The sequence below is a fragment of the Camelus ferus genome, chromosome 24 (genome assembly GCF_009834535.1).
Source record: "Camelus ferus isolate YT-003-E chromosome 24, BCGSAC_Cfer_1.0, whole genome shotgun sequence".
NCBI classification, from domain to species: Eukaryota; Metazoa; Chordata; class Mammalia; order Artiodactyla; family Camelidae; genus Camelus; species Camelus ferus.
Genome location: NC_045719.1, coordinates 2,763,820 through 2,775,670, shown reverse-complemented (window position 1 = coordinate 2,775,670; position 11,851 = coordinate 2,763,820). Strand labels below are relative to the sequence as shown.

At 52.2% G+C, this 11,851-nt stretch overlaps 1 long non-coding RNA gene across 1 annotated transcript in view; it reads left to right on the top strand.

Moving 5' to 3' along the window:
- The first annotated feature begins 2,319 nt into the window (after positions 1-2,319).
- Positions 2,320-11,851, top strand: part of LOC116659486 — a 50,120-nt gene continuing 40,588 nt past the window's right edge. The window contains exon 1 of the long non-coding RNA XR_004314848.1: positions 2,320-7,040. This is a non-coding gene — a long non-coding RNA (uncharacterized LOC116659486). The remainder of the gene's footprint in view (positions 7,041-11,851) is intronic.

Here is an 11,851-nt window from a genome sequence, read left to right as displayed (position 1 = left end):
ACCCATTTCCCGCAGGGTTTGATCAGGAAACCTGGGCTTTTCAGAACCACCCACCTAAGCTTCTCCCAGACTCCTGACCCTCGGAAACTACGTGAGATAATAGATATTTATTTTAAGATGGTAGGTTTTAAAGATATTGCTGTGTCTCTGACTTAGGGTCCAACTCTGGTACCTAATAGGAGCTTCCGAAAAGAGGTACTCCTAGCCTAGAAATTTAAAAGTGTGGATATCTTGCTTATCCCCAGGTTCCTTCTGCACAGCGGTTATTTCCTGAAGCGTGACACAGACCACAGGTAGTTCACGAGATGATCATAGTCGGTGCAAAGATGAGCATTTGCTTGGATCATGTGTCTGTTTCACTGTGTGTGAGAGAAGGGCTGGTTTTCCATTTGCAGTGCTGATGGATTTCTTAGTGTCGGGGGCGTTTGTGCGTGGAGAGGAACAGTCACTGCTAGTTGTAATTTAGGCAAAGACCCTGTTATTAATCTTAGGAATTTATTAGACAATTAGCATTTCTTAGATATTAAACAATCAACTTTGCCCTAAATATTTACAATTACTTACAACTAATAAATAAAAAATTACGGATTTAACATAATAAATGTTCCCAATCAATAAAAAAAAAACCTAGATTACAAACTTCAGCCAGCCCTTTTAAGCATTTAATTAAAATCTTGAGTCATAGTCATTCCCTTCAATAAGCTGACTCTTCATGTGCAAAATAGTCACACATGAAATACAAAACGTACAAAATTGATTAATGTCCTTACACCAGAAGAGGTTACAGTGATAGATACAGTGGCTTTCACTGTGTTCCTTTTTTGGGTTTTCTGTCTGTTTGTTTTGTTTTTAACTTTTTTTTTTAATGGAGGCACTGGGGCTTGAACCCAGGACCGCGTGCACACTAAGCCCTCTCCCCCTGAGCTGTGCCCGCCCCCAGACTCCTTTTTGGATCATCACTCTTCTCAAACCCCCGATTATCACATGCTTTTGTTACGCTGTCCTGGGATTTCAGTACCTCTGTCAGTTCAGTAACTGATATTTTCCGTCTTTCTAGAATTTTGGAAACTTTACCAGACCCCAGAGTAAGAGAATACTGCCTTGATACACCCCTGGGAGATGGTGGGCCTTGGGCTGGCGACGTAGTGATTCTTGGTCAGGATACAACTGAACAGACAAGTCGATTCAAACCTGAGCCACTGGTCATCGGGGTGAGTTTCTTTTTCTTGCAAGGAAGCTCCCCTTGTAGTATCGGGACCTTTAGTTGCTTCCTTTGAGACTTGGAATCTTTTCCAGGGATGGAGTGGCCCCTCAGATCCGCACGCCGCCCCTGCTTACTGAGCAATGGCTGAGAGGTGCTGGTCTGGTCTGTTACCGGGATTGGAAGCTCACGGACATATGTCCTATTAGTGTCTCCCTAGAAACAGTGGTGTTGTCCAAGGGTTTCACTCCTTGAGAAAAGAAGGAGTGAGTCTGGGGTTCACATCTTCTGTTCAGGACATTTGGCTAATTTATTATCTAGGGACACATGTTTGGATAGCCGTTAACAGGTGAGAGCAGTGAAGCTCACGGCCAGGTCTTCACTTCCCACTTACCGTCCACAGAAATTTCTTGCTCTTGGCGGCATTCCTTTTTATGCTGGGTGTGCTGTAGCTGACTCGCCAATTTCAGTCACTCCTGCTTATGCTGGTCCGTTCCTATGTCTGATTAATAGTCAGGAGCTTACCAGAGGATCACTGTATCCACGGACTGCAGAGATAAAACACTTCTATTATTGAAAGTAACAAGGATGAGGCATATTCTGAGTTCACCCTTTCTTTGAATAACTTCATTATTTTGTTACTGATCCTGACATTTTTTAAATTCTTGCTCCAAAACATGCATCAGTCCCCAATTTAGTCATTGTCGTTTCACTGGAGAAGAGCGTTAGTGGCCAAGATCTTGGCTGCGCGAGTGTTCACAAGCCACGGTTCCATCAGTCACCAAACCTTCCTCTCCAGGGCTGATGGACAGTAGGGACACACAGCTCCCTGTGATGAAACATTTAACATTAAAAAGTGAGGCAGTTAGAAAAGAATTGCCTGTAAGGAATATCACTGGCCGAGACGAACGCCCCATGTGTGGACTGTGAATGTGTGGCCCTTTGAACTTGCCCACCGGTCTGTCCAACAACTGTGCTGGACCTGCCCTAACAAAGCACCCCAGACCGGGGGCTTCAAACAACAGAAATGTATTGTCTCAGTTCTGGAAGCTAGAAATATGACGGCAAAGTGTCAGCAGGGTCCTGCTCCCCCGAGACCTGGCGGGGGGGGGTTCTCCTCGCTTCCCTCCCACTTCCGGTGGTGGCCAGCCACCCTGGGGGCTCGTTGACTTACAGTTACAGCACTTCAGCCTCTGGGTCTGTCCCCACGTGGCCGTCCTCTCCATTGTGTCTGCGTGTCTCTCCTGATAAGGACACCACTCATTCAGGGCCTACTCTGCTCCAGTGTAACCTCATCTCAACTAATGACACCGCCAATGGCCCTGTCTCCAAATAAGGTCGCATTCCCAGGTCCTGGGGGTTAGGACTTGAACATATCTTTGGGGGGCACAGGTCAGCCCACAGCAGGCCTGTCAGCCGTGGCCTTTCACTAGAGGTGACCGAGAGCAGAGGCCAGAGGCAGCGGTGCTGGGAATATAGAGACGTGCGCTCCCATGCGGGGCCCAGGCCTACCCAGCAGACCTCAAACCTGCTTTGCAGACTCTCGACCGGAAGGGTGGTTGATTGAGCAGAATTCAGTTCATAGTGGAGAGGTAGTTTGGAAGAAGGGAGGATGGTCTTGCTTACTGAAAGGTTCCTAAAAATGGGGAGACTGGGATGCTTCAGAGGTTCCCTCGTTTTGTCCGAGGAGCAGCCTGGGCCCCTGGGCAGAACCGTGGACCCCAGGCCCCCAGCAGCTCTGCTCCTGTTTTTCTTTCCATTTGTGCAGCTGCCTCTCTGGGTCCAAATCAAGGTGGGTTCCTTGTGCACATCACTTGTTCCTCAGTCGTTTCTTTTTGGTGGCAAAATACACGTAAAACCAACCATCTCTATCAATAAGTAGGAAGTAAAACGTTGCAACGCAGCTGCCAGCGATGGGCGGCATAGAGGAAGTTGCTCCTTGCTGCTGCGTCTGGGTAGCAGTGCCTCCTGGACCCCAGGCTCTTCCAGCAGTTTCCCTGAACAAGATGGACACCCCAGCCCCCGAGCTCTGCTCGCAACTGGCCGAGCCTGTAAACAGAGATAATACCAGCACTGGGCCACGGATGCCGTGCGTGGCTGCCTGTGGAGGTTCCTTTCTCCCTCTGTGTTAATACAAATAACAGGCTGAAAATGTGATTACCACTGCTGACTTCATTTAAGAGCACCTCTGAAGGTTACCCCTCAGTCCTGGGGTAGAAAAGACTGCATTGGGGCCATCTGACCTCGCCAGCCCTGTGGTGGACCTCGTCGTTGGCTGCCCCAGGAAGCCAGTTTCATCAGCCCCATTTTGCAGGCACCGAACTGATCTTGGGGAGGGGGGCCTCCCCTAGGCTGCCCCATCACCCAGGGGCCATGGCAGGACTTGAACTTGGGGGTTGGCACCCACGTGCCCCTGGGGCCTCCCCAGAGGATCCAGGCCCGGAGCCAACTTCCTGGGTTCAGGCTCTTCGGCTGTTTGATCTTGGGCAGTTTATCTAAGCTCTGTGTCTTCATTTGCACATCTGGACAAAACCAGGTGCTTCTTGGCAACCGGCATGTTTCAAAAAATCCGTGGGTTCTTTTCTCCTTTCTATTTTTCCTCCTCATTGAAGATGAGCTGCTGCCTCGTGAGGAGTCCCGCCTTGGCAGTCTTGCCCCAGGGCATTCCCACAGAGGAGGCTCTTTCTTGCTCCCACATGGGACACAACAGATGGGCGGCCGATTCGCAGGAAGAAGCAGAAGGCAGCTGTGATGGGTGAGCCTGTGGACATGCAATGAAGGCCAGGGGAGGGCTCATAGCGGGGACACTCAGAGCGGCCTCAGGAAACAGACCAGACTGAAAACTGCTCGACACAACTGGGGTTCTCGGCGTGGAGCACGATGCCCGGGAACCCAGAGACTGGGGCACCCATGGCCGGAGTGGAGTCGTTGTCTGCCCCGGGCTTCCCACGGGGCTCAAACCCCAGCACACACGCTCCTGAGTCTCTGAACCGGACGCCCGGTGGAGCATGGAAAGGAGGTGCTTCCCTCGGCCACTCAGCCCTGCGTCTCAGGTCACTGCGGCACAGGGGCCTCCTCCTGCAGCCACAGGGGCCTCCTCCTGCAGCCACCTTGCCCGGCCCAGCTCCTCTCCCCGCTGACCTCGGAGAAGGACGGAATCGGTGGTCCCTCCCACAGCGGGTCCTGGGACTGAGGCCCCCAGGTGGGTAGGCTGATGGCGACCCCCCTTCCCCTCCTCTGTTGGCTGAATTGTGCATTGGGGGGGTACACTGCTGCTCCTGGGGTCGGGGTACAGGTGGGGATACGTTGGCCCTGCTACCCATAGGCCAACAGAAGCAGCTCCTAGCCTTGGTCACGGGACCTGAGTATGCATTTTTTTGACAGAGGGGTTCTCCACCTCCCTACCTCCAACATGGCACTGAATCAGGGCAGTGGGTCCAGCCAGGTCCAGCCTGGAGGTGGGGGCTGGGGGGCCATCTCTAGGTGGAGATGCAGGGGTCCTTTGCTGAGAGTTCACACCCAGAGTGTGGCTGGCATGAGGAAGCACCCCTGCCTCCCTGGGAGAGCAGGTGACAGCTCCTTGGGGTGGGATCTGGGGCCCACGTGCCACCTCCAGGGAGTGTGGGCTGGAAACACGCCGCATCAGCCTAAAACTCCCTCTGAGAGGTGACACCAGCGGGCGACCAGGACTGCAGGACGAGCAGCCGGGGAGATGACCCCCGCCCCACATCACAGCCCAGGCCGGCTGGGACCACTGGGCTCCCCTGGGGGTCTACTCCAGCCTGGCAAGAGAGTTTGCAATTCAGGGGCTGCTCATAAGGGCTTCTGCACCCTCCCAGGACCGTCAGATCTGGGGTCATCAGGCTGAATAGCGCCTAGCTGGTTCGCAAAGCCGAGAAGCTGTGGCAGCCTCCTCGGGGCTGAAGAGAGACTTTCCTGGTGCTGGAAACCTGTTGGGCTCGGGGTGCGTGTGACCCAGGAGCTGGCTCTCCCTCCTCCACCTGCTGCAGAACGGACGTTTCCCATCACCTGCTGATTTAATGAGAGGTCTCTGTCCGTCTGCCCCAGGCTTCCTTTTCTTCATGCTGTCTTAGATCTCCATCCATTTCACAAAACACTGATTTGTCAGACATTACCCTCATTTTAAATTATATATATTGGTTTAAACATGATCCACCTTCTCTTTCCGATCCCATTAGCTTATAAAAGCATTAGAAAACTGTCACACGTTTAAATGAGCGTGTAATGGGTATTGGTTTTAATTGTCAGCACTTAAGTGGCCATTACAACCAAGTGTTTTGCCTCATAAGTCAGGTAAGCCCCTCACTCTCCAAGGAAAAATGCTTGAGACTTGGCTGCTGCAAGCTTATAGCCAAATTTGCATCCCCTGGAAACACACATATAGGACACTGGTATTTTGATCAGCCTTAAGAGGTGTTTGTTTGTTTGTTTGTTTGTTTTGGTGGGAAAATATACATAGCATCCGATGTATCATTTTAACCATTTTTTTAAAGCGTCCAGTTCTGTGGAATCAGAAACATTTACATTGTTGTGCAGCCGTCACCACCGTCCATTGCCAGAAATTTCTCAGCATCCTCAGCTGAAATTCTGCACCAATTAAGCAGTAACTCCCCAGCCCCCCACCCCCAGCCCCTGGCAACCCCTCTACTTTCTGTCTCCATGAACTTGACCACTCTAGGTCCCTCAAGTAAGTGGCTCATACAGTATTTGTCCTTTTGTGTCCGGCTTATTTCACTCAACATCATCAAGGTTTGGCCATGTTGTAGTGTGTGTCAGAATTTCCTTCTTTTTTCTGTGCGAGCAATATTCCATCGTGTGTTTACAACGCATTTTTTTTTTTAATCTGTTCATCAGTCAACGGACATGGGTTGTTTCCACCTCTGGGCTGTTGCAGAAAGTATTGGTGCTGGGGGTGGGGCTTGGTTTTGTTTTACGTTCCAGTCCTCGTGTTTTCCTTTCTCTTCCTCAGCCACTAAAATCCAAGAGTTCTTATCTGTTTTAGGGGGTCACCAACCCATTCAAGAATGTCAAACAATTTAGGTCCTCTCCCATTGAAAAACTTAAGTATGGCACGCACACAAGCACTGCATCCTTGCACCACAGGTTAATCTCTGCTCTGGATAAGCACTGTCTCCCCGGAAGCTGAAAATCAGCGGTTTTCAAATCAGAACCTGGTTGAAATGCTGAGTAAAGCAAACCATCGCTTCTGGCTTGACAGTTTTAGAAAGTGAGTGGCTGTGTCTGGAACTTCCCAGCTGTGGGCGCAACAGCAGGAAGGGTACAGAGTGTCTCGGGGGCCCTGGGGATCAGGGGCAGAGTGCGTGGTCGTGTCCCAGACGCAGAGAGGTCAGCGGCAGTGTGCGGAGGGAAGGGAGTTTGCAGGGGACGTGCGCCCAGGCAGGAGGCAGAAGCCCCTCCCTCGTTCTAGGCAGGAGTCTCCCCACGCTGGCCTCTTGCCTACAGACCTTGGCTGCAAGGCCCCACCCCGAAGCACCAACACTTTCCCGTGATCCCAGGAATCAGCTCTGGAGCTGGAGATCCTCGTTTCCAATCTCACTGCATGTAAAGTTGTGTTCCCAGGAGAGGCTTTAGCCGGACAGGATACGGTACTACCCGGCAGGGCTGCAGGAGCGCCGAGACCAGCCAGCATCAGGATCGTCTGCTGCGGCGGGGAGTGTTTCCTACAAATTGGCCACGTCTGAGCAGCAGATCTGAACAAGATCCCACTGGGTTCCACGCAGAGCTGTGGCTGAGCTGACGCTGGACACCCAGGGGTGCTCAGGGACTCATGCCCGATGTCCAGGCATAAAGATGGGAGGTGAGTTGCACGGGAGAAGCAAGTCCTCTGGTGTGCACACTTGGGGCAGTGCCACGTCTATATTAGTATGTGTGTGTGTGTGTGTGTGTGTGTGTGTGGAGGGGTGAAGCAGAAAGACCCACACAAATGTCTCAGGTCTGGTTCCCCAGAAGGCAGGGCTATAGAACAAAATCTAAAGACCTCTGGTCCTGGGACACCTGGGACACTCCTGCCAGGTGCCCCACAGAGCGAGAGACAGGGACGACCTGCCTTCTCTCTTGGCCAGGGCATCCCAAGGGGACACAGCTGTGTGTAACTTTCAAGGTAGAAATGGCCGCACTGGGGCAGGGACCAGCCAGCTGTTGGGGAACCCGGGCAGCAGGGCCAGCCCTGAGTGAGTGGGGCCACTCTCCTTGCACCCCAGAAACCTTGGAACCTCACCGCCAACCAACACGTAATCCTAGGGCACATCCACATCACCTGGGGAGCTTCTACGCCACCCCGATGCAGGAGCCCTATTCCCGACTTCCAGGTCCATCGCGGTCTGGACGGGACCCCCCTTGCCCTTGCTTTTTGAGCAGAAGCCTGGGCTTCTGTCTTCCAGAAAAGATAGCATTAAGTCAATCTTGGGGAAGTGTGGTCTCCGGAAAGCAAGAGGTTCGAGACCTGCTTCCCTCCTTTCTGGGCTCCCTGGGATGGGCAGAAGCGCCCACAGCATCCTCTGTTCACACTCCCCTGGCTGGAGCTCCCTGGGGGAGACTGAGCCCAGCCGCAGAGTCGGAGGGCTCTGTGCCCCGCCTCCGTCGTAAAATGGCCTGCTCTGGTAGTCGTGACAGCGGCACGCTCCGTGTCACCAGGCTGTCGCGGCGTCCCCGGTGTGACTGGAAATCCAGTTCCGCAGGGTGGGGGGAGCGAGGCAGCAGCTCCCTGGAGCGGTCGTGCAGGATGGGTGCCAGTATAAATCCTTCCAGCAAGCACAGAACATGCTCGTACCGTTGCCGTCGTGCCCAGGGCTCTGCTGCAGTCCCTGTCTTCCTCGTGGTGAGCGGCACCTCTGCCCACAGGTGCCACGGGGCGTTTCCACCCATCCTGGGAAGGTGCCTACCCAGAGCTTAAGCTGATTTGTAACTACAGAGTGATGGATTTTGTTAGTAAATTTGTATCAGAATAAGGCAGTAATGTTCCCACACAAATTAATGTATCTCAGCAGATGTTCAATTTTTGAATATCCGGTTTTGAATACATATTACCTGATAATGTATAAACACGGAATATATTTTATATTTCCACTCATTAAATCTCAGTCAAACCAGTAAACGTCCCAAACTGCAGAGGCACAGGAATTCGGTTTCCTGTTTCATCGAGTAGCAGCAGTTTGTTGTGGGGTAAGAGGCATGACCTGCTGACACAATTTGACAATAACAGCAACGACAAACAAAGCCAAGGGAGTTGCTCCCTTAAGCGTCGGGTGTCCGCAGCTGGGGGTGGGGAGAGGGTGCAGCGCCCGCCTGGACTTGCCTCTGCCCCTTAGTGAGTGACCTTTACCCGCTACTTGGTCTACACCCTCCTCTGCAGAAGGGGACAGTCATCGTGCTACTGAGGTGAGGCAGCGGCTACTTGAAGAGAAAGAATGAAACCTAGGGACACAAAAAAGTCATGCCTTGGAAGGAGCCCATGCAAGCAAGGGACCCGGAGGCTTTGGCATCATTCGTTTCACAGTAAATCTGCCGCTAAGTCAATAAATAAAGGAAGAGGGGATGAATGAATGAAGCTTTGGTATCAGCTTGTCTGGGTCTTAAAAGTTGTTTGGTATTTTTATTGGGATCACGTTAAATTTATAAATTAAAATAAGGAACTGGCATCGTTGGGTTTTGGGGGGGAGGGAGGTAATTAGGTTTATTTTCTTGTTTATTTAATGGAAGTACCAGGGGTTGAACTCCGGGCCTCATGCGTGCTAGGCACGTGCTCCGCCTCTGAGCTGTGCCCCCCGGGAGCTGGCCCCTTGCCCCTGCTGAGCTGTCCTAGCCAAGACCGAGGGGTGCCTTCGTGTTTGTTCTAGAAGCTGGAGGTGGGCGCTGAGTCTCCACGCTTTCACATTCTTCCGTGTTGAAATCACCGTGTGATGTTGAAGACGCCGTGCTGCTGCTCCTGTGTGATGTGTCTTCTTTGTTCTTCTTGTTTTTCATCTTCTTTTGCTGTTTAGGAAGGTTTGAAGTTTGTTCTAGAGGTTTCCTTGTACTCACACCTTTTTAATTGCCCTGAGCCTCCAGTTATTTTACTTCCATCTTTGACCGCGTCTCCTGCTCATCGCCTGGGCAACAGTCAGTGCGATCATTCTGCTTTCTTCTTGTCTGCGCCTTCTCGTCCACTTCTGGCTGAATTATTTCTCCTTTGTGTTAACATGTAACGCATGACATTAGCAGGCAGCAGGCAAATGCTTACTCTCCTGCCCTTGTTTGACTTACTTAGTCATGGACCTTCAAGGACATACGTTAAGTGCTCACTAGAAGACCTTTCACTGAGCTTTTCCCTTTAGTTTTGTTTTTTTTTTTTTTTTTTTTTTTTTTTACGAAAACCACACGTGGTGTTTTTTGTTTCGTTCTTGTTGTTGTTGTTTGCTTTACTTTCTTGAAACTGAGAATCTTTAAAGCATCTTGTAAATGGGAGAAATGGAATTGGACCCAGGAAGTGGGAGTGGTGGGGTGTGTTGGAAGTGATCTGAGTGGACACATGACTTCGTGTTGATGTGGGCGGCGAGGGAGGTGGTGGGGGCGTCACAGCAGAGCTGACTGCTCGGCCAGGGGTCATCAAGAACACAGTACGGGTTAAAAAAAAAAAAAAAAACAGCAAAACCAAACACAATCTGCAGCTTCTCCAACTTGGAAAAGCACTTCACAGATTTCAAAGCGCAAGGGAAGTAGATGTATTTATTTTGTCAGTTTAACCTTGATTTGAAGGCATGAGTAGCAAAAATAAGGGAGCCGCGGCCACCGACCTCCCAGGCAAGCAGCTGTGTTCTGAGAAGCAGCAGCTCCCAGCCGCTCTCTTCTCAAGATGCCAAGTGAGGAAGAGACACCTTCTCTCTTGAATTCCACCTCTCTCCTCTCCTCACGCACGCCTGCGATACTCACGGGTGGCTTTAGGTTTGGTGTTCAGGGTCCTGCCTGTTGTAGACGTAGCTGAGGGGAGCCTGGAGTGGGGAAGGCAAATCCTTGGAGGATGCTGCAGGCCACTTCGACCTTCTCCTGGGCTGCCTCCAAGGCTCCCTCCACTTCTTCAAAGGCATAACCCTCTCCTGTGAGTTTTGCGAGAGTTTTGCAATTTTCACATCGCCATTTGCCAGTGCTGCCTCTGGTCGTGGGGTTCCTGTGGTAGATTCCGGGCGCACCGGAGTCCTGTGGGGCTGTGGTTTACGAGGTGTGCCTGGAGCTCGTGACCGGAGAGGAAGGGAGCTGGTCGCAGTCCTGTGACGTTCTGTTGGAGCTGACATTTCCACCTGGCAGTCTCCTCACCGGAGGCAAAGGAAGCTGGGCCACTTGCTGGATCAGAAGAGGGATTAGATCGCTGGTTTATTGTGAAAGGATCTCACTCGGGACCAGTCAGATGGAAGATACGCACGGGCCAAGGTCTGGGGAAAGGGCGCCACTCTCCCCAGTGTCCGCGTGTAATCCACCCTCTTCCACTGGTAGATTCCACAACAAGGACTTACAGGCTGAGGGTCTCCTACGTTCTTGTCGGTTTAAAACTTTTTCTATAACTTTTATACATAAAGAATAGCTAGGCCTGATGTAAAATCTTGGGTCCATATTTTCCATGACTTTTTCTAAAAACACTGCTAAGTTGTTGCCTTACTCGTGTGTCATGTTTTAGGAACTGTGAGGCGGGTCTAATTCTCTCACCCTTTTAAATGATTGGGTCTTTTTGCTTGGAAGCTTTGAGGATTTTTTCTTTATCTTTAAATTCTAATAATTTCTCAAAGATATGTCTTGGAGCCGAGCGTTCGTGCCCAGGTTCCCAGGTCCTGGCTGTCGGCTCCAGCTTCCTCTCCCCCCGCAGGTCCGCCCGCGCCGCAGTGTCACACGCTGTCCCGCCGCCCTGTGCGCTCCCTTCGCCGTGGTCTCCGACCAGCCGTGCGGTGTGGTTACCCAGGCCTCTCTTGTGTTTCAGCCGCTTTCTCCCTGAGCCTTTTGGCTTTTGTTCTGCACATCATTGGCACTCTTTCAGCGACGTTTCCACCTTTCTTAAGTGTGCTCATTGAATGTGCATGTACGGCTTTCTCTCTTGTGCGCCTCACGACTCATTTTTCATGTCTGAGATCATTTTGTCTTTCTTCCTTTTCTTTCCTGAGATCCATGCACTCGCTCTTCATTTCTTCCCGTTTCTGCCTGTTTCTGGTGTCAGCTTTGAATTTCGGATTCAGGGCGGGGTTAGAGACCCTGCAGTGCTTGCTGGGGTTTCACTCGGCGTGGCTGTTACCTGACGTTCACTCCCGCTCACCTCGGGGAGGGGGGCAGCTACCGGCGCGCAGTTCTCTGTGCCACGGCAGGTTCGCCCGCACGCAGTGCGCTGCCTGTCCGCTGTGCGGAGCGGCCGGCGCGGGCCCTCGGTCGCGCGGGGGCGGGGCTGCCTGCGCGTGCTGCCCCCCCCCCCCCCGCGCGCGCCCCGCGAGCCCGGCGGCTCCTCCAGTGGCCTCTCCCCTCCGCGCTGGCCATCCTCCTCCTTGTACAGCTTCTCCCCCGGAAGCAACGCCCTTTGAAGATGGCCCCCTCCGGTCGCACTCAGTCACGGGGCGTCTTTGCACTTCAGTGATTTGGGGTCCCTCTGGGGACCCC